This window comes from Felis catus, chromosome A3, assembly GCF_018350175.1.
Source record: "Felis catus isolate Fca126 chromosome A3, F.catus_Fca126_mat1.0, whole genome shotgun sequence".
NCBI classification, from domain to species: Eukaryota; Metazoa; Chordata; class Mammalia; order Carnivora; family Felidae; genus Felis; species Felis catus.
In genome coordinates this window covers 124827702-124846022 of record NC_058370.1, presented here as the reverse complement: position 1 = coordinate 124846022, position 18321 = coordinate 124827702, and the positions used below count along the sequence as shown (strand labels likewise).

General features: G+C 50.8%; 1 long non-coding RNA gene across 8 annotated transcripts in view; it reads right to left on the bottom strand.

Moving 5' to 3' along the window:
* Positions 1-2248: 2248 nt before the first annotated feature.
* Positions 2249-18321, bottom strand: part of LOC102900104 — a 72979-nt gene continuing 56906 nt past the window's right edge. For 2 of the 8 annotated variants that reach the window (XR_006595933.1, XR_006595935.1), the window contains exons 3-5: positions 12415-12576; positions 11502-11680; positions 8409-9867 (exon numbers count right to left, since the gene is read on the bottom strand). This is a non-coding gene — a long non-coding RNA (uncharacterized LOC102900104). Of the gene's footprint in view, positions 5710-8408; positions 9868-11501; positions 11681-12414; positions 12577-14607; positions 15366-15462; positions 15720-18321 lie in introns of those variants that run through there. The other 6 variants (XR_006595930.1, XR_006595931.1, XR_006595929.1 and 3 more) reach the window with 6 other exon arrangements.

The window sequence follows — 18321 nt, the reverse complement described above, 5'->3', positions numbered from 1 at the left end:
ACACAAAATTAGAAAGATTTGAAAAAAATAACCAGTGTGATTTAATACACATAGTATCAGGAGACAATTCTCCATTGGTCTCTCTTGCTTCTGCAGATCTTGTGAGTTCAGCCTTTGCTCTGGATATCTGTTCGAGGATGCTTATGTAGTGAACAGCCTTGGAATATCCAGACCGTGTCTCCCTCTGGAACAGAAGAGAAATTTGTTCGTTGTCCAGTATCGTATAGATACCTTTTTCCCTTCAGAGCAAAATTTGAGCAGGTTTGGTACTTGTACTTGCAGCCCATTGTAAAACACTGGGGCTTCCTAAGTCTGGGGATCCTTGGCTGTGAAAGAAACCCACTGCATGCCCGGCATCCACCTGGGCCCCTCCATATCACCCTTGTGGGGCATGAGGGGCAAGGAGCCAGGGAGCTCATACTACATGCTGCGTGGTGATAAAGTCCATTGCTTCTGATCCCAAAGGCTCGTGTCTTCTGTCAGCAGCTCTGAAACTGTACCAGGCTAAGTCACTATGTTGCAAGTAGGATAAAACATCAGACCCTTTACAGTTCTTGATACATAGAACCTTGCACTCAACAGTAGACAAGACACCGTCTTCTCAAGCAATACACGGAGTGTGTGCAAATTACCCAGCAAGGTTCCTGCCACACAGAAGGCATTCAGTAAATGTCAGTTTTCATGTTTCCCTGGCACACTGGCTCCTCTTAATTCCTTGAGCATTTAGCACTCACAAGGAAGGAATAATCCAGATGAACAGAAATCACAAAGGCACGTTAAACAGTCGGAGAGGTGGTTCTGTCCATCCCTAGCAGAAAATGGGAGCACAGAGAGTGATAGTGATACAGAATAACCCCTTCTGTGTTGGCCCCACGCTGTGTGACTTCATTGTTTGATTTGAGATAAGACCATTCCCAGGAGAGCAAATATTGTAGATATATATTCAAGTGTCAGGAGTCTTTCCTCAGGTCCTACGGAAGTTAAGTCTATACTATTAACCATTTTCTTGCAGCTCAGATCAGCAATAGTCTGGCTTACTAAACCATTATGAGCCCATTTCTTCACCCTCTCTTCTCCTAGAGCCACAAAACTTAACCTTGGATTACCTCTATTTTTTTTTTTTTTTCTGAAACTGGCTTCTGTTTCTATTGCAACTTCTACCACCTATATGCACCCAGGGAGGAATATGTGTTAGGTCTCAATCCTGCACCTCATTCCTGTACCTGGAGCAGAACTCCAGTCCAAGTGTCTACAAGGAAACTCAAGATCCGACCCCCTACCCTGTAGCCACACTCCAGAGAGGAGGAGGCCAGTGGGCCAAGCTTTGAATATGTGGAGGGAGGGCTGTACCTGCCTGCTCTACTCCTTGCCAAATCAGCCCAGCCCTGGGCAGTCCAGTGTGACTAGGCCTTTGGGGACAGCCATGTTCTTCATCTGCCCAGTGACCAGTCTCAGCTTATCCCCAGAGCCCCTTGGGTCACATATCCGGTTTCAAGGCACTGGTGTGCAGGGTAGATGTGCTGAGGGTCTCCTGGGGAAGAGGAGATGATATTCTGTGCTCTCTCAGAAAAGATAAATCTGTTCTTGCCCTGAGTTCTTGTCCCTAGAACAGCTCCTCTTTCCTTCTGCCTCTCTGCCTCCAGAACCTCCTCTTTTTGTTTCGCAAACCAGATAGCTCCAGCACCCTCCCCAAATCCTCCCTCTCCAAATTCAGAGCTGCCCATGACTCCACTAAGCAAGTCCAAGCAGTCCATCTGCTGTTTCGTCAAAGGCGTTCCTGGGGGACCCCCCACTCCTTTCCAGCATGCAGCCCCTGTGGGGTTTGTGACATTAGGACTCACAGAGTTGGACTGCTGTCCTCGCCAAGGTTCCCCATGGGAGCAGGCGCTCCAGCTTCACGGGTTCTGTACATCATGATTGCATTTATTTCCCGCAGATGGGGAGAGCCAAGTGCTGAAGCCGTGAAGCCTGGCTCACAGCCGAGGCTTCCTGACTTGAGGCTAAGGGCTTCTTCCGCCTATTTAATTAGACTCAGCAAAGGAGATGCTGTGAAGTGAACATATTTCCCAATCACTGAAAATCCTAGGATGTTTTTGGTTCCCTCGCCCCAGGCAAATTAAATTTGAAACATGTTTTTTTTTTTTTTTAAGTTTGTTTATTTTGAGAGAGAGAGAGAGAGAGCGAGCAGGGTAGGGGCAGAAAGAAAGAGAGGGAGAGAAGGAGAGAGAGAATCCCAAGCAGGCTCCACACTGTCAGCACGGAACAAGACATGGGGCTCTATCCCACAGACTGTGAGATCATGACCAGAGCCAAAACCAAGGGTCAGACACTTAACCAACGGAGCCACTGAGACATGTTTTGTAATCCATACTCAGTGACTACCTATAAAATGTTGACTTGCCTGATCCGACCTATTCATGATGTTTTTTTTTCCAAATGAAGTGTAGTTGGCACACAATGTTACATCAGTCTCGGGTGCAGCACAGCGATTCAACAGCTCTGTATGTTGTGCTGTGCTCACGACTAGAGTGACTACCTTCTGTCACCTTACAAGGCTAGTAAAATACATGGCTTAAGTTCTAGTCTAGTAAGAGGAAACTATTCATTCCCTCATTCTTTCATTCGACTGGCATGGAGCAGTGAATGAGACCAGGTCTGTCCTTGAAGAGCTCCCATTCTTGTTGGGGATGGCATTGGGTGGGAGGACGAGAATCAGCTCACTAGCTCACACAATGTGATGTCCCCTAACCCCTAGGGAGCATGATCCATGATTCATTCTGCTAAGGGACTAAGACCTCACAGACGTCTGAGAACTGAGCTGGGTCTAGAATAACCTTGTCAGATGGAAAGTGAGCAGACTCTCAGCTTCCCGTTTGCAGGACCCCAGGGTGTAGGGTTCCCTTGGTTGTTCTGGGGCCCAGTTCACCCCAGCCTCTGCAACATGTGACCCAGATTTGACCCCAGTGCTGTTCTAGTCATGTCCCCGAGGTAGCGGTGCTGATGGTGGTCACGGTGGTGCCATGTCTCTCCAGGGTCCTAGGATAGGTCCAGTGGGTCTGTCTCCTAGAAAGGTTGCCATGGTATTGCCGAGGCACCCAGTGACTAGCAGAGTCTTGTTCTAAAGTAAAGGTGACCGCTAGGCCCAGACAGGCCCAGGCAGCAACCCCCAATTCTTCTCGGATAATCAGACTATTCCAAACCACCCGAGGTGAGGGGCTGGGGGAAGGAGTGGAATCTGAGAAATGCAACAGAAAGCATCATCATTGCCCAACAGCTGAGACCCAGTTTTTAGCCCGGGACTTTCCCAGAACCATCAGAGGCCCTGGGGAATCTAGTGTGTTGGCTGAGCAGTGAGGAACTCTCTGGGGTTGTCTTCCTGGCAGGAGCTCACAAGGTTTCACTGAAAAGATTAAAGGACTGGACTGTGGTCAGAGGTGTGAGCAGAGTTAAGGGGGCCAGAGGGACGTCCCAGCACCCTGGAAACCGCATCAGAGGAAGTGTGAGGTGCCAGGTTGAAGGGACCAAGGGGAGGGAACCGTGTTACCAGGGGAGGATGTGTGTGGGTGGCGGGTGTGTGTGTGTGTGTGTGTGTGTGTGAGTGTGTGTGTGTGAGTGTGTGTAGAGATGGGGGTGGAAACCTAGCCCTCTCTCTCTCCTGCCCTCCCATCTTTTCTGGGGCCTCCCATTGGCCAAACCCAAATGGAAGCCAGAAAGCTTCACAAGAGCGATGCAGTCCATATGTCAGCCCCTCAGGGCAGTCAGGGCTAAGAAGGGGGGGCAAATGGAATAGAACCAGCACCGCAAGTGCAAGCGAATGGAGGTTTGGAGGAGAAGCCACTGCTGAGTGGGGGAGCTCACCAGCTGACGGGAGGAGGGATACACCCCATGATCTCCAAGGTCCTCCCTAAAACAAGCCCAGGTGGCTGTGTGAGGGGCCCTCCATCCTTGAAAAAGAGACGAAATGCGCCTCTCAGAGACTCTGCCCGACACCTAAATGGGTCCAGGATCATGCACTCAGGGAGAGGTTTGGGAGTGGGAGGGTTTCGGCCGTGGTCAGTGGGAACCTCTCCAGCTCTCCAGCAGCTCCATAGCGACACACAACTGCCTTGTCCCCAGAGCTATCGCCACCTCCAAGCACGTCCTGAGCCCAGGTCCTCAGCCCCTGACCTGTGGCCATAGGGAGATAGCTTATCGCTAAAACAATGGAACAGGGAAACTCCGAAGGTCTCCGTGTCACGGTTCATGTCTGCTTCATGACAGATGGAGAAGCAGGCGGTGCTGGATGTCAGCCTCAAGAGTGTCCTCGAAGCACCGTTGGCTGCTGTCTACACCACAACAGAGCCTTGCAGAGAAAACAGCTGTTTCAACTTTGTAAAGGGTAGATCCAATCTTTACTGTCCACTGAGCAGAAATAGAAGCAAAATGCCTTTAGTCCATTCCAGAGACTTCTTCCGGTACAGTAGCTTCGATTATTCCTCCAGATGATGTTACCCAGGCTTCCTCTCCCCTCCTCCTGCCTCTCTGCAGAATGGCATCTGGGATGTGGGTGGGGTGGGTCTGTGGCTTGTGTCCCCACGGCAGAGCAACAAGCTGTTAGATCTGTGCGGTGGCTCTGATCCTCCCTTGTCTGGTTTACCTCTGGCCTGGCCTGGCCTGGCTCCAAGCACTGGATTTCAGTCGTGGGACCCCTGGAGGCCTGAGTCCGGGAGGGGGTCCGGCCTCTGTGTGGCCAGGTGTTGCAAACTGTTTATTTTGCAAAGCCCAGATGAGGCCTGTGCTGGGTGGTCTGTGACTGGAGCCCACACCCAGTCTGACGTCAAACCAGAAGTCGGCCGATCCCAGCGGCAGACCCAGGGTCCTCAGAAGCCCCACTCCCACGTAGGGATAAGGGTGCCTGAGCTGTACTTCTGAGCTGCCTAAGAGGGCTTCTTCACCCCCACCCCTTCTACAGTCCACCTCAAAACCCCGGAGCTGGTGAGTGGGCTGTGGCCCAGGAGAAACCAGCCAAGATCAGACTGGTCTGCCAGATTGTGGCCCCGGGGACAAATCCTAGCCCTCCCTAGTAGAAGGTGCCTCAGGGCTGTGGGTGGGCCTGTCTGCCATCTGGTGGGAAGCCCCTGGGCCTGCCCTACCTCCCAGTGCTGGGTCCCATAAGGAACAGATAAAGCTTGTGTTGATCTCCCGGCACACACGCACCAGAGGATGGGAGGGGTATCGATAGCGGAGAAATACCACCAAATGATCCCGTTAACTCTGCTGTATTTTACACTCAGCCCCAGGGGCCATCAGAGGCCCAAACCCGGCCCCTCCACAAGCTCTCTCTGAGAAACTCAGTGCACAGAAGCCCTCGAATTGCCAGGTCTGTGAACTTTGTCACATGTTCGTGCAGCTGAACTCACACTCCGTGGACATTTGTGAGCCCTGCCCTGTGCTGGGCTGGGGCAGAGGCTGAGAAGATGGAAGATGGAGGAAGGCTCCCCTCTCCTCACTGAGACTTCAATGGTTTGGATTAAATGTATTACTACCTGCTTCATATTGGACCTACAATGACTCCGACTGTCTACAGGGCCAAGTTCAAACTCCTTCCAAGAAGTCTTTGCCATCTGATCCTCCCAGCAGGCAGGGCTCCTGGGTGAACAAGAAATTCACTGTGGCTCCATCCAGCCTCAGGGCTCTTGCTTATGCTATTCCCTTGGGCAGTCATGCAATCTATATGATAGGGAAAGATAGGGTAAAACAGGCAGAGAGGGAAAGATTAGGACCTGAGGTCTCTGGGTGGGGGAAAAAAACATATTTTGAAATAATGCTGGGAGCCTTTAACGACAGCAAACCCCCTCGGGAGGAAGGCCCCTCTTAGGAACGTAAGAGACACCACCTACTCCCCCTCAGGTTCCCCTCAGGAATTTGTCTACCTGACTAAAAGTAAATAGTAGACCATAAAATGTATAATCCACAAGGAATGATATGGCCATAGACCACCCCTCATACAATGGAAACCGGCCAATCAGGAATAGACAACCCAGCATCTAGAGTTATCCAGCCAATGAGCGTAGGACCTGAAAAGGAAAGAGGGGGAAGGGAAGGGGGGTCCACCAGAACATTATAAAACAAGGACCCTTGCCTATAGTCCCCAGTATTCACCTTCGAACGTCCCCTCTACGGAAAGAGAGCTTTCTTACTATTCTTCCCTTCTTATACTCTAATAAACTTTGCCTGCTGCTCACTGTGTGTCCCTCTCCTCATTCTTCCAGCGGCAAGAGGACGAATCCGGGTGTTGAGGTGAAAAAAAAATCCTGCAACATTTAGCCCTGGAAAGTGCTCTTGGGGAATCTGTTCTCATCCCCTGGTGGGCACAACAAGAACCCTCAGGCCTGGTAAGGGGAAAGGACACACTTGGTGCTCAACCACGGTCTGTGCCAGGAAGCCATCAAGGGCTCCTGGCCAGGACTTGGACGTGCAGAGAGGGTTCTTTCTCATGACCGGCAGCCTTGTCCTTGTTCCCACTTGCTGTCTTGCCTCTGTCTCTCGTTTCCCCGAGCAGAGTACAGGGTTCTTTTTCTAAGCTTTCCCTTCAGCACAGTGCTGGGAATGCAAACACAATGATTTTCTTTTAAAATTACATCCTTTTATTATAATTCAACAATTTAATTATAGTTATTAAATAACTAAAGATCTGCCTCATTTGGTACTTGTGGTATAATGAAAACACACACACACACACACACACACACACACACACACACAACAATAACAACCCAAAACACAGGCTTTGGAATCAGATGATCTGGGTTTGTTTACATTTTTTCCTTCAGCAAATCTTTGCCGCATTGACTCTGGTGACAGAAATTCTTACTGCAACTGGAAGTGTCACATGGGGTCAGGGAAGCTGGAAGTGTCACACGGGTCCCATCCTGGTAGAGTCAGGACTTTTCTGATGGCTGTTTAAACCCCTGCTCTGTGTACCACTTCCCCTAGGACACACACAATAGCAGTCAAATAAGATTGCCTTTTTAATATGAAGTTTAATTTTTAAATTAAAATCAAGATCGCCAAACATCTTTTTCATGTTTGTCTTGTAAGGACTTGATTCAAATGATTTGTGGTGTTTCTTCCATGGGAGAGAGTTTCCTCTAGTTTTTGCTGTTCTGAACTTGGTGTCCCTGGATGAGTTTTAAGGAGTCTGTGAAGTCTTTTACGTAGTACAGGGAACGTTGTGTTTTGGTGTTCACTGCAGCCCCCTCTGCTCATGGTGTGCACCCTGAGAGCCCGTCTCCACTTGGGGTTATCAGATGTGACCACATGCACATGCCAGAGGAATAGCCCGGGGAGGCACGAAGTGTATATCATTTACTGACAATATATATTTAAACACATCAACTATTAATTTATGCTTGCTGATGATGCCACTATTATAATATTCTTATTTTTAAGAAACAGTCCTTTTGCTTCACAACAGCGCTACATAGGGGCGCCTGGGAGGCTCAGTCAATTAAGTGACTCCTGATTTCGGCTTAGGTCATGATCTCACAGTTCGCTAGTTCGAGCTCCGCATGGGGCTGTGCGCTGATGGCGTCAAGCCTGCTTGGGATTCTGTCTCTCCTTCTTTCTGTTCCTCCCCTGCTTGTGCTCACTTTCTCTTAAAGTAAATAAACAAACTAAAAAAAATTAAAAAAAAAATTTTTTTTTTCAACGTTTATTTATTTTGGGGACAGAGAGAGACAGAGCATGAACGGGGGAGGGGCAGAGAGAGAGGGAGACACAGAATCAGAAGCAGGCTCCAGGCTCTGAGCCATCAGCCCAGAGCCTGACGCGGGGCTCGAACTCACGGACCGCAAGATCGTGACCTGGCTGAAGTCGGACGCTTAACCGACTGCGCCACCCAGGCGCCCCAAAAAAAATTTTTTTAAAGCAAAAAACCCACAATGCTATGTAATGATCTGTTAACATGTATGCCGTGTTAATGCATTCAGAATTTTCATACTCCTGGGACGCCTGAGTGACTCAGTCAGTTAAGCATCCGACTCTTTATTTTTTATTTTTTTAACATTTATTTATTTTTCAGAGACAGAGACAGAGAGAGAGAGAGAGAGAGAGAGAGAGAGAGCAGAGGAGGGGCAGAGAGACGGAGGCACAATCTGAAGCAGGCTCCAGGCTCCCAGCTGTCAGCACAGAACCCAATGTGGGGCTCGAACTCATGGACCTCAAGATCATGACCTGAGCCGAAGTCAGATGCTTAACCAACTGAGCCACCCAGGTGCCCCAAGCATCCAACTCTTGATTTTGGATCAGGTCATGATCTCAGGGTTCATGGGATTGATCCCTCGCATCGGGCTCTGCACTGACAATGCAGAGCCCGCTTGGGATTCTCTCTCTCCCTCTCTCTCTGCCCCTCCCCTGCTTGTGCACTCTCTCTCTCTCTCTCTCTCTCTCTCTAAATAAATCAATAAACATTAAAAAAAATAATTTTCACATTCCTGAAGGAAAATCTTTTTTAAAAACTCACAGAACATCTGGTGCAGCGTCCTCCTATTTTCTATGTCATCAACACCCATCTCCTCGGGAATGAACACCAGTGGAGGGATAATGCTGTCACAAATCCTATGCACTTCCGTTGTCCCCTCCATTCCTTCTGTGCCCCCCCCACCCCACCCACACACACTGCCAGCAGCCTTGGTGACAAAGTTCAGACACATCCATATACAATCCCTTATGAGTTAATAACTTGATGGTTTTCCCCAAGAATAATGTCATCTTATATTCGTGGGACTCAAGGGTCCTTTTTGATGGTGAAGGGAAAAAGGGAGGGAGAGAAGAAGGAAGAAAGGAAAAAAGGAAGGAAGGGAGGAAGGAAGGAGAGAAGAAAGGGTCTGCCCTAAAGGCTAACTGAAGCTCTCACCTCTGGTGTCAGAACCAATTGCCTGTTAAAGCTCTTCGGACCCAGCCTCAGGAAGAACCCTTGTACACAGATGTGAGCGTGCAGGTGTATGACATTAGCATGCACGCGAAGTTTACATGTGTAGAAACACGGTGGCAGGCTACCCTGGCATGTCCCGAGGGTCCATCTGCTCTGCTCAGCTGCCACCTGTACCTAAAATATCCGCCTGCAGTTTCTACCTCTTGAGAACCTCAGTCCTTCAAATCTACCTCCTCCTTGGAGTTTTGTCTGACACTTCCCTTCTTTCCACTGCGATCTTTCTGCCATCCGCTGGGACTTTTTTTTTTTTTTTTTTTAATGTTTATTCCTTTATTTTGAGACAGAGAGAGAGAGGGAGGGAGAGAGAGAATGAGGGGGGGGAGGGGCAAAGAGAGAGAGAATCCAAAGTAGGCACCACACTGTCAGCGTATGACCTGGGGCTCGATCCCACGACCGTGAAATCATGACCTGAGCAGAAATCTAGAGTTGGAAGCTCAGCTGACTCAACCACCCGAACGCAACTCTGCTGGGACCTTTCAGATCATGGCAGGGCCTGGTCCCGAGACAGTATAAAGGATGTTGCCAAAGGTCGACCCAAGTGAAGGAATGTTCGGGGCCCTGTACCGAGAATGGCTACTAGAGGGACTCACCAGAGAGCAGATCTTTGGCATGCAGCTGAGTATCTTGGGATGAGAGGCCAAAGGGAGACAAGGCTCTGAGCACAGGGACAGCTGACAGCTGCCAAGAGTCAGAGCAGCCGGCCCACAGCGGCAGAGGGGGAGGGACTCAACTGTGACTTTTTTTTTTCTCCAGAGTAAGAATGGGGCAGAGAAGATGCTCCAGAAATATTCTCAAATGAGAACGAGTCAATGAATGGTTTTCCAGAGGGCCGTGAGTCCCAGGAACGCAACACCTGGAATCCTATGAAGAGAAACCGAATTCCCGGGTCAAGGCTGTGGAGAAAACAAGAGTGTTGTTCAGCACAGCCTGTATATCACCATGGCCAGGGCCCCAGGCTGGCGAGGGAGCAGCGAGACCTGGCATCCAGCACAGGCCCTGGTTTGGCCAGCAAGACTCAACGTCATCATCCAAAGGAAGGGCCTTAAAGGACCCTCTGGATCCAACTTCTCTCCACATTAAGTTTTCTGAGGGTTGAAATATTGAGATTATGGGTGATTTCTATTTTCCTCTTTATACTTTTCTGGATTTTAAAAATGTTAAAATGTCCAGAAATGCCTGGCTTTGGAGAAAGGCTGAAATGCAGCCTTAGACCCACTTGTCAAGTCTTGCTACACACCAGGGGAGAGCTGCCTTTTCATAATTCTTCCATCCAGACAGGGCTCCTATTTCTAATTCTCACAAAGGTGCTGTACGTGCAAGCCAAGAACAGGCTAAAATTACCTGGGGAGTGAGTCTAGACAAAGGTACTTGGAGTGACCACCATTACCCACTCGGGCTATGTTGTCAGACCCCAGTGGGCTCAGCCACAGTTGCCAGGGGCCCCTGACATTGCTGGATGGATGGCCACCGCTGCAGGACACCGTCGATGGTAAGCAGGGCTCTCCATGAGGGGCCCCGGTGCGCTGTGTTCTCTGGGATCCTCAAAAGCACAAGACTCCAGGAAAAGTGCCTCATTTTGCCCCATGGTTTCCCAGCCGAAGTCTCAGTCACTCAGAACTAAGGTGAAGCCATGTTTTATAAGCTCAATTTTTTTTTAACGAAGGGATTAATTTAACTGTTGAGGACATGGGGGTGCTGGGAAGGGGATAAAATGGAGTGACGGCACTCTGCTGACCTTCCGTTGTTGCTCCCGTCTGAGGGCTGGGGCATTCTAACTAATTCAGACTTGTGTCTGTGATCTCTTCTCAAGGACATACTTTGGCTTAAGTTTGAATGCTTTCCCAGAAGGCTTCTCTGTCCCCCAGGCAGAAAGATTTCTGGGCCCTTCTCACCAGTGAGGCGGGCAGGCCACAACACACATCAGCCCCTGGCTTAAGGATAGCCATGCGCCTCCCTCCTCCTGAGGTAACTTTGATACTCAGAAACATCAGGTGGGTCTTTGCTTCCTCTCTTCCTTTCAGATTAAACGGCAATATACAACAGGCTTCAGAAATACTCAAGGTAGAACACATGGAAGCGGGTATGAGCAGACACTAGTAGCTTCCTACCCAACAGCCTTCTCTGTCCACCTTTCTTGGTCAGATATCAGGCAGCCATGAACACAAGGACCCCTTCCCATCCTCAAGAGATGAATCTCATTAGTTTAAACCATTCATGGTAATTTCTTTCCCTTTCCACCTCTGGGCACCCAGCATCTGGTCTGGCCTGGCCATCCTCTTGGACATGGCCACTCTAGGAACAAAGGTCCTCTCCACTCAGAGCCCAACCCATGTATACTCAACTCCAGTAAGCCCTGAGACATACATTGGTTTGAATGGCTCTACTGACTCATAGACCTTTAATTCTTCCAAATCAACTTTAATCTACCCCAAGTGCTCTCACACCCCTACTAGAACCGTGTGGAAACTTCTGGAGCTTCCTTCTGACGTAGTCACTAGGCCCGCCTCTTTACCACTTGGACACCTACTGACTGAAGCAGCCTGGCATGGACCCTTAGAGTCAGGTGGCTCTGTGCTTTCTGTGCAACATTCCTGGTTCAGGGATATCTGGCACAGCTGGAAGCCCCAGAGTGGAGGGTCCAGAAGGTCCAGGTGCACCATGGAGCCTGTCCTTTGTTCACATGTCTCATGGTGGTCTTCCTCAAACCTAGGGGAAAAAAAAAATCTCTCTTCAGTGCTACTCTCAAAGATGCCCCCTGCAGGACATCTGTGAGTTTGAGCTTTTATTAAAGACCCATCAGGCCTGCTTTGCAAAGTTACCTCAGGCAAGACTCTACCAAGGGCTTGGGTACCTTCAAGGGGGAGAAGAAAATACTGGGAGAATGCATATTAATATCTCAGTGAATTTTCCCCTCAACTCTTCCTAAGAAATCTGACTCAGCTTGCCTTGTAATGAGGGTAAGCACCTAGAGGCAGAGGGACAGAGTTGTGAGGGGGATGTTGGGATTGGCCAGTCAGTGGGAAGCATCTTCGGGGAAGCTTGTTGGCCTGTCCGGCGGGGGAAGGAGGATCATCTTGGTCCTGAGGGCAGGACAAAGTCATATTCAGTTATCCTCACTGAGTCCTAACCCTCAGGCCAGGGTTTGGATTTCTGGATCTCTTGGGACAATTCCACATTGGCCCTGATGCCAAAAGCTGAGTTTCAACAAGTCCAGTGGGGGCGAGGCGCAGTGGTGCCGGTCCTGTAGGAGATCTTGACAAGGATCAGGATCTCAGGATCCCATGGCCTGGTGAGGAGGCAACCTCATGCACTGATCCACAGACTGTGGTAACTGGGATGACCTCAGCTGTGTCCAATGTCAGTCCTGACTGGTGGTGGCTGCCATAGCACTGTGGCTTCTATGGGAGCTCTGTAGAGTAAAAGTATCCCTCTATCCTTACCAGGACTCCATGGGAGGCTGGAGTTTCAGTGGCCGCTTCAGGAGGCTCAGCGTCCCGTGCATGACGTCATGCCTTCCTGAGGCTCTCGTGAGGGGCCAGAGCACCATTTACCAGTGCAGAGCTGATAAACAAGAACGCCGTGCAAATTTACTGGAGCACACACTGAGCAAGGGAAACACAAGAGAGGTAAACATTACATCATCGCTGACAGACTAAATTTGTTTAAATCGGTCAGTAAAACTCCTATTGGTAATCCTGGCATCCAGCTCTGCTGATTGGTAAGGGCGCCCCCCTGTGTTACTACAGTGTAATGTCAACTGGCTCTTGGAGGCAGCAACATCATCCCTGCAACGGTCACCCGCCTGGGTTTTCTCCTTGTTTCTGGCCAGTGGGTCCACCTTGTGTGCCCTGAGGAGAAACGCCAGGCTGTGGCCGGCCCCTGCGGGTGGAGACAGCAGCATCCAGGCTTGTGTGAGAGTGTCTCCAGCCAGACTGAACGTTTTGTCCCTTTACACTCTATACAACTTTACGCTCTTAGAAATGATTAAGGATCCAGGGTGTTGGCGTGGGTTGTAATTCTTGATCTATACTGTATTAGAAAGTAAAGCTGAGAATTTTAAAACTATGCATTACTTCACTTAAAATGGCGACAATAGGGGCGCCTGGGTGGCTCAGTCAGTTGAGCATCCAGTTTCAGCTCAGGTCATGATCTCGCAGCTTGTGAGTTCAAGCCCCGTGATGGACTCTGTGCTGACAGCTCAGGGCCTGGAGCCTGCTTTGGATTCTGTCTCCCTCTCTCTCTGCCCCTCCCCCACTCATGCTCTGTCTCCCTCTCTCAAAAATAAATAAACATTAAAAAAATTTTTTTTAAATAGCAACAATAAACCCATATTAACACATTTTAATGAAAACTAGATTTTTAAAACAAATAAGTTAGTAAAAAGGGTGTTTTGCACTTTTGCAAACGATGGCTCAGCAGAAGAGAGCTAGGTTCTTATATTTGCTTCTGCGTTTCATTTCTTGCTATGTCACATGTCATACGGGCTCTGGAGAACTCCCCTGCACACTCGTGCAAGGATAAGACTGAAAAAGACAAATAACATCTTAGTGTTTTTGTGAAAATATGTTTGACCTCAGGACCTCCTGAAAGGGTCTTAGGGATTCCCAATGGGCCCCAGAGAGCTATGAGAACTGCTGAATTAAGAATATGGACACATGAGGGGAGCCTGGGTGGCTCAGTCAGTTAAGCATCAGATTCCTGACTTCAGCTGAGGTCATGATCTCACGGTTCGTGGGATCCAGCCCCATGTCAAGCTCCATCCTGGCGGCGGGGACCCTGCTTGGAATTCTCTCTTTCCCTCTCCTTCTGCCCCTCCCTTGAGTGGGTGCATGGTCATGTGCACGCGCGCTCTCTCTCTCTCAAAATAAATAAACATTGGAAAAAAATAATATGAACACTTGAGCCAGGGCCTTGGTACAAGTCTACAACATAACATTTTTATTAATGGCCAGTTTTGATGTTTGGGTTCCCCTTTCTTTGCTAGCCAAAGAACACATAGCCCTGAGATGGGCGGGGCGCATGCCCCCACGATGATCTGTATACAGGAGACAAGAGGAAATGTCCCCAAATGGTCACTGTGCCTGGTGAGATCCTGACCCAAAGGCCCAACCCAGGCAGGAAGGCAAGCCTTCCGGGGAGTCATCAGCGGTTGGTTGAGCACTTTTCAGAGTGTTTTTCACCCATCCTCTTGGAGCTTGGCCACTTCTTGGAGCCTGGTCTGGTGGCTGACATTGTCAGAGGGCCCTACCTTCTGTTCGGGATACTCCTGGACACTGAGCAGAAGCAGGGGACACTCTTTCCTCTAAAACAAGAAAGTTGAGAAGGATTTCTTGCTTATTCCTAGAAACAGAACTGTCCCTGAGCCAACCCTTGCCACCCAGAAGCATTGCTCAGAGGGCTCAGGCACGGGCACGGGCACTCTGCTCTCTGCTCCCTCTGAAGTTCCTGGCCACCTCCTCAAACCCTGAGCCTTCCCAGATTTAATGATCACTCTTTTCACATAGTAGACAGTGGCCTGCCATACCTTCCTCCTCAGAGAAATCTCTAGTGATGGGGACTTCAGAAAACTGAAGAACTACCAAAGGGGACACATTAGGCACAAGATTTTGGGGTGTGTTCACAGCATTCCTCACCTCTGAGGTTGACCCCATGACAGTGTTGACTGAGATTTCCAGGGAGGAGGAGATGGTCAGTAGTGACACTTTGGGCCTGGGCAACGGGATTTCTGGAGTCTGGCTGGTGTGGTTCTGAGACAGCCACTTACTAGCTGCATGACCTTGGGAAGGTCTCTTTGTCCTTCTCAGCTTTAGTTTCTTCCTCCGTAAAACTGTAAAACGAATAGAATCCCCCTTTCCAGTTGTGGTAGGACTTAGAGATAATTTTTGCAAAGCACGGAGATGCTCTCCAGGGAATCAGACCTGAGGACTCTTTCTGGCCCCAGGCCCCTGCGGCCATCCGTTCCCCCTACTGGCGCAGCAGGGGTGAGCTTTGTGAAATGCCACTTGACCTCCTCTCCTGCCGAGAAAGCCTTCCCAACCCCCTCTCTCCCCAAGACTTCCCAGGGCTTTGCCTGCACTTGCACAGACACGCTGTCAGGGCACAGTGGGCAGAATGGTGTCCCCGGGCCTGAGGACACATCCTGAAGTAGCCCGCCACAGTCAAACAGAATGGAAGTCTATTTCAGCTTTAAGTGCATGGGGATTTTGCATTACAGGTTCCGTAAAATATCCATTATTTATGTGCTCTCCTGCAAACTCAAGAAAGCTAAGTCACGTTTATTTCATGACTTCTGGATTTCCTTGCGCATCATCAAATGCCTCTGGAAGCAGGGGTGCCACCCCACTTTCCCTTGAGAAACAATCTCCAAGAAAAGTCCCAGTTCCTCAGTGGGGTGCCGAAGTCCCCTCCATCCCCCCCCCCCCCCCCCCCCCCGCCCAACTCCCCCGCAGGTGTCTCTGCCTTGGATCCTGGGGCCTCACTCCTCCAACCTTTGCCCGAATTCTTCTCTTCTCTCTCTGTGTAAGGCTCCTGTCCCAGAGGGATGGATCTTTCCGGATCTCTGGTGTCATTCTCCAAACATTCCTCTCCTGTCACTGCTCCTATTTGGCATCCGTCACTGTGCTGCCCATTCTGACACTTGACTGCGGGCTGTCGCGGGAAGGAAGCCGGATTCGCTGCAGCCGGTGATGCTCCGCGAAGGCCAGGCCTGTGCCTAGGTGGAAAGGCCTCGCAGGATCGGGTAGGGGGCGGGCGGGCGGGCGAGCGAGCGACGCGCTGCCGCAGTTCCCGTTCCGGCCGCGCGGTGGGGGCCCCGGCCGGCCGCGCACCCGCGCCCGCGGAATTCTCGGCGCTTCCGCCACCGGGGCGCCTCCCTCTGGGAAGGGGCCGGCTTGGCGGGCAGGGAACCTGGAACGCGCGGAGACCCTGGGGAGGGGCCTTCCCTGTATGGCGCCCAGCTGGGGACGCGTGGGATGACCAGAGGCCTTTATATCTTGTCGCCTCGTGGAACACAGGAGTTTCTGTGTATTTCCAAACTGTTGAGATTCGTGTCCCCACCATGCCACCCCGGGCCGCCTCTCCGTGTCATGTGGGGCCTGAAAGCAGCAGTGGGTCGGTGCTTAGCCACTTCGCAACCGTGTGACCCTGGAGGAATGGCTGCACCATTCGGGGCCTGGGTGGCCTCATCCGAACAAAGTGGAAGTGCGACGGTCTACCCAGAGGATTTAGGAGAAGGTGAAGGGCGTGAGGGGTGCAGTGCCGGCACAGCCGCCCCTGCTTCCACTCCTAAGGTCTCTGGAGCAAAGGGCCGAACCCCTGCCGGGACCCTGCCCCGCAAGTGTGGTACGTGTCTGGTAGGCCCTCAGAGCTCTGCGGGGCTGGGAGCCGGGCATGTCCGGGCAAGGCCAGCCTCGGGATGGGCATGATTATCTGACTGCCAACAAAGTCAGGGGGCCCACAAGGCACCTCTGCACCTCTGAAACCCTTCCAAGGGCCTTTCTTGGGACGTTTCATACCGTATTTCCTGGGACATCTCTGCCCTCAAACCAACCTGCTTTGCTGGTGTGGGGAGTGGGGAACAACGGCCTGCCGGCCCTTCCCGCGCGTGTGCAAGTGAGCTCCGGACCCCTAGTAAATCTGAAAACCTTCTTTTGTTTTGTGTGTGCAAGGGGTGTGTGGGGGAGAGATTTTGTGTGTTCTCAGTTAATATCGCCTGAAACCAACTTCAAGGTGGTCAAATGTGAGGCTTCCGGTCTCCATTTCACTTTGATGATCGCCTATTACAACAGGCCGGAGAGACACAACACCATAGCCAGAACCCCGGAGAACCAGTCGGCAGGCTCCCTTGGGCTTTGAACTAGCTCTGTCTGAGCTCCGCCTGGCCGGCCTCCCAGGGATGCTGGAGAGCTCGGGCACCCTTCCCCAGTGGGCAGATACTGCCTGCCCCCCTCCTAGCCCCTATGCCACCTTCACACTGGGGCTCTCCCAGCCTGGACTCTGACCTGTCTGCACCCTCCCTTCTTGCTCTTTGTTTCCTGGTGTTCTCCTCACCCCAGCCCCAACCCCAAATCTTTTGAAGGAAGGCCCACAGTTTTTCCATCGGCCAATAATCCTGAAGGGCTCCAACCATACTTCCCAAACTAGCCATGCCTCATTTCTCTTAGGGGATCCTGGGAGGCCTGCACCTCCTACCTGCCAGCATTCTTTGGAACCTGAGAATTAGCATTAGCCATCCAGCATGTGTCACCGCTGGTCTCCCCATAGCCTTTCCTGAAACTCCTGGCAGCCTTCCTGACTACCTATTGCACTAATATACTGGCCACATGGGGCTACAGCCTGCCAGCCTCTACCCTGCTTCTGGCCTTCCTGTGTGTTCCCTAACGGCTCCTGTGTGTTGACCTGGCCTCCTGAGTCAGCTCCCAGAAGGCAGGGCCATGGCTTGGGCTGCCCTAGCGGTGCCCCCTGCGGAGTGCCTGCCCAGGCACTGGCCGTCCAGGGGCACTTAGAAAATGCTTGTCAGGAGGCGAGTCAAGGTTGCATGGGGGCGGGGTATTATAGAAGCAGTAGTGGCCCTGAAGTTACTGTGAGTGACAATAAACACCCATTGCTAGAAGGAAGAGAAACAGTTCTGTGGAAAAAACAAGAATTTTAAAACTAAATAAAAGAGGGTCAGTGACAGGTCACCAGTGACAGTAACACCTCCCCCACCTGGAGCTGTTGAAATCCATGATTCATACTCAGGAATCCCTGCTTTTATGAACATTTCTAACTAATGCAGGCATCTGGTTAGTAAATGCACAACAGATTAGGAGTAACAAATCAAAGTATCGTTAAACTGCTCTGGGCTGACATCCTGATGGCACTGAGAAGTGACAGCTGGCAGCCTTAGTGAGGGATGAGACTGATCATCTATACTCAAGCCCCGCAGCCTGGGGCCATCCGGCTCAAGGCACAGAGCCACACCTAGGCAAAGCAGTGCCCTCTGACCCAGTGTCACGTTACATCTCAGTATAGAAATGATGTTCATAATGATTAACCCTGAATCACGAAGAAAAGTTAAATGGTGCTCGAATGGCTGTTTAAGAAGTTCAGGAAACACCTTATTCGTTTTTAGTTCGTTTCCCTGCAAAACAGTTATATTTTTTGTAAGGAAGCTTAAAGGATTCCATCCCCTGCTAGCTAGAAAGCAAAGTGGCAGCTTCCATTTCTGGTGATGGAGCACTTTGTGCACCTACTCTCATTCAGGACAGTGCACAATGTATCACCACTTGAGGGGCGAGGGTAGGTGACTCACTCGAGGGTCCCCTGGCTGAAGTAAAAGGGCAAGTCTCAGTGGCTTCCCCGTGGCT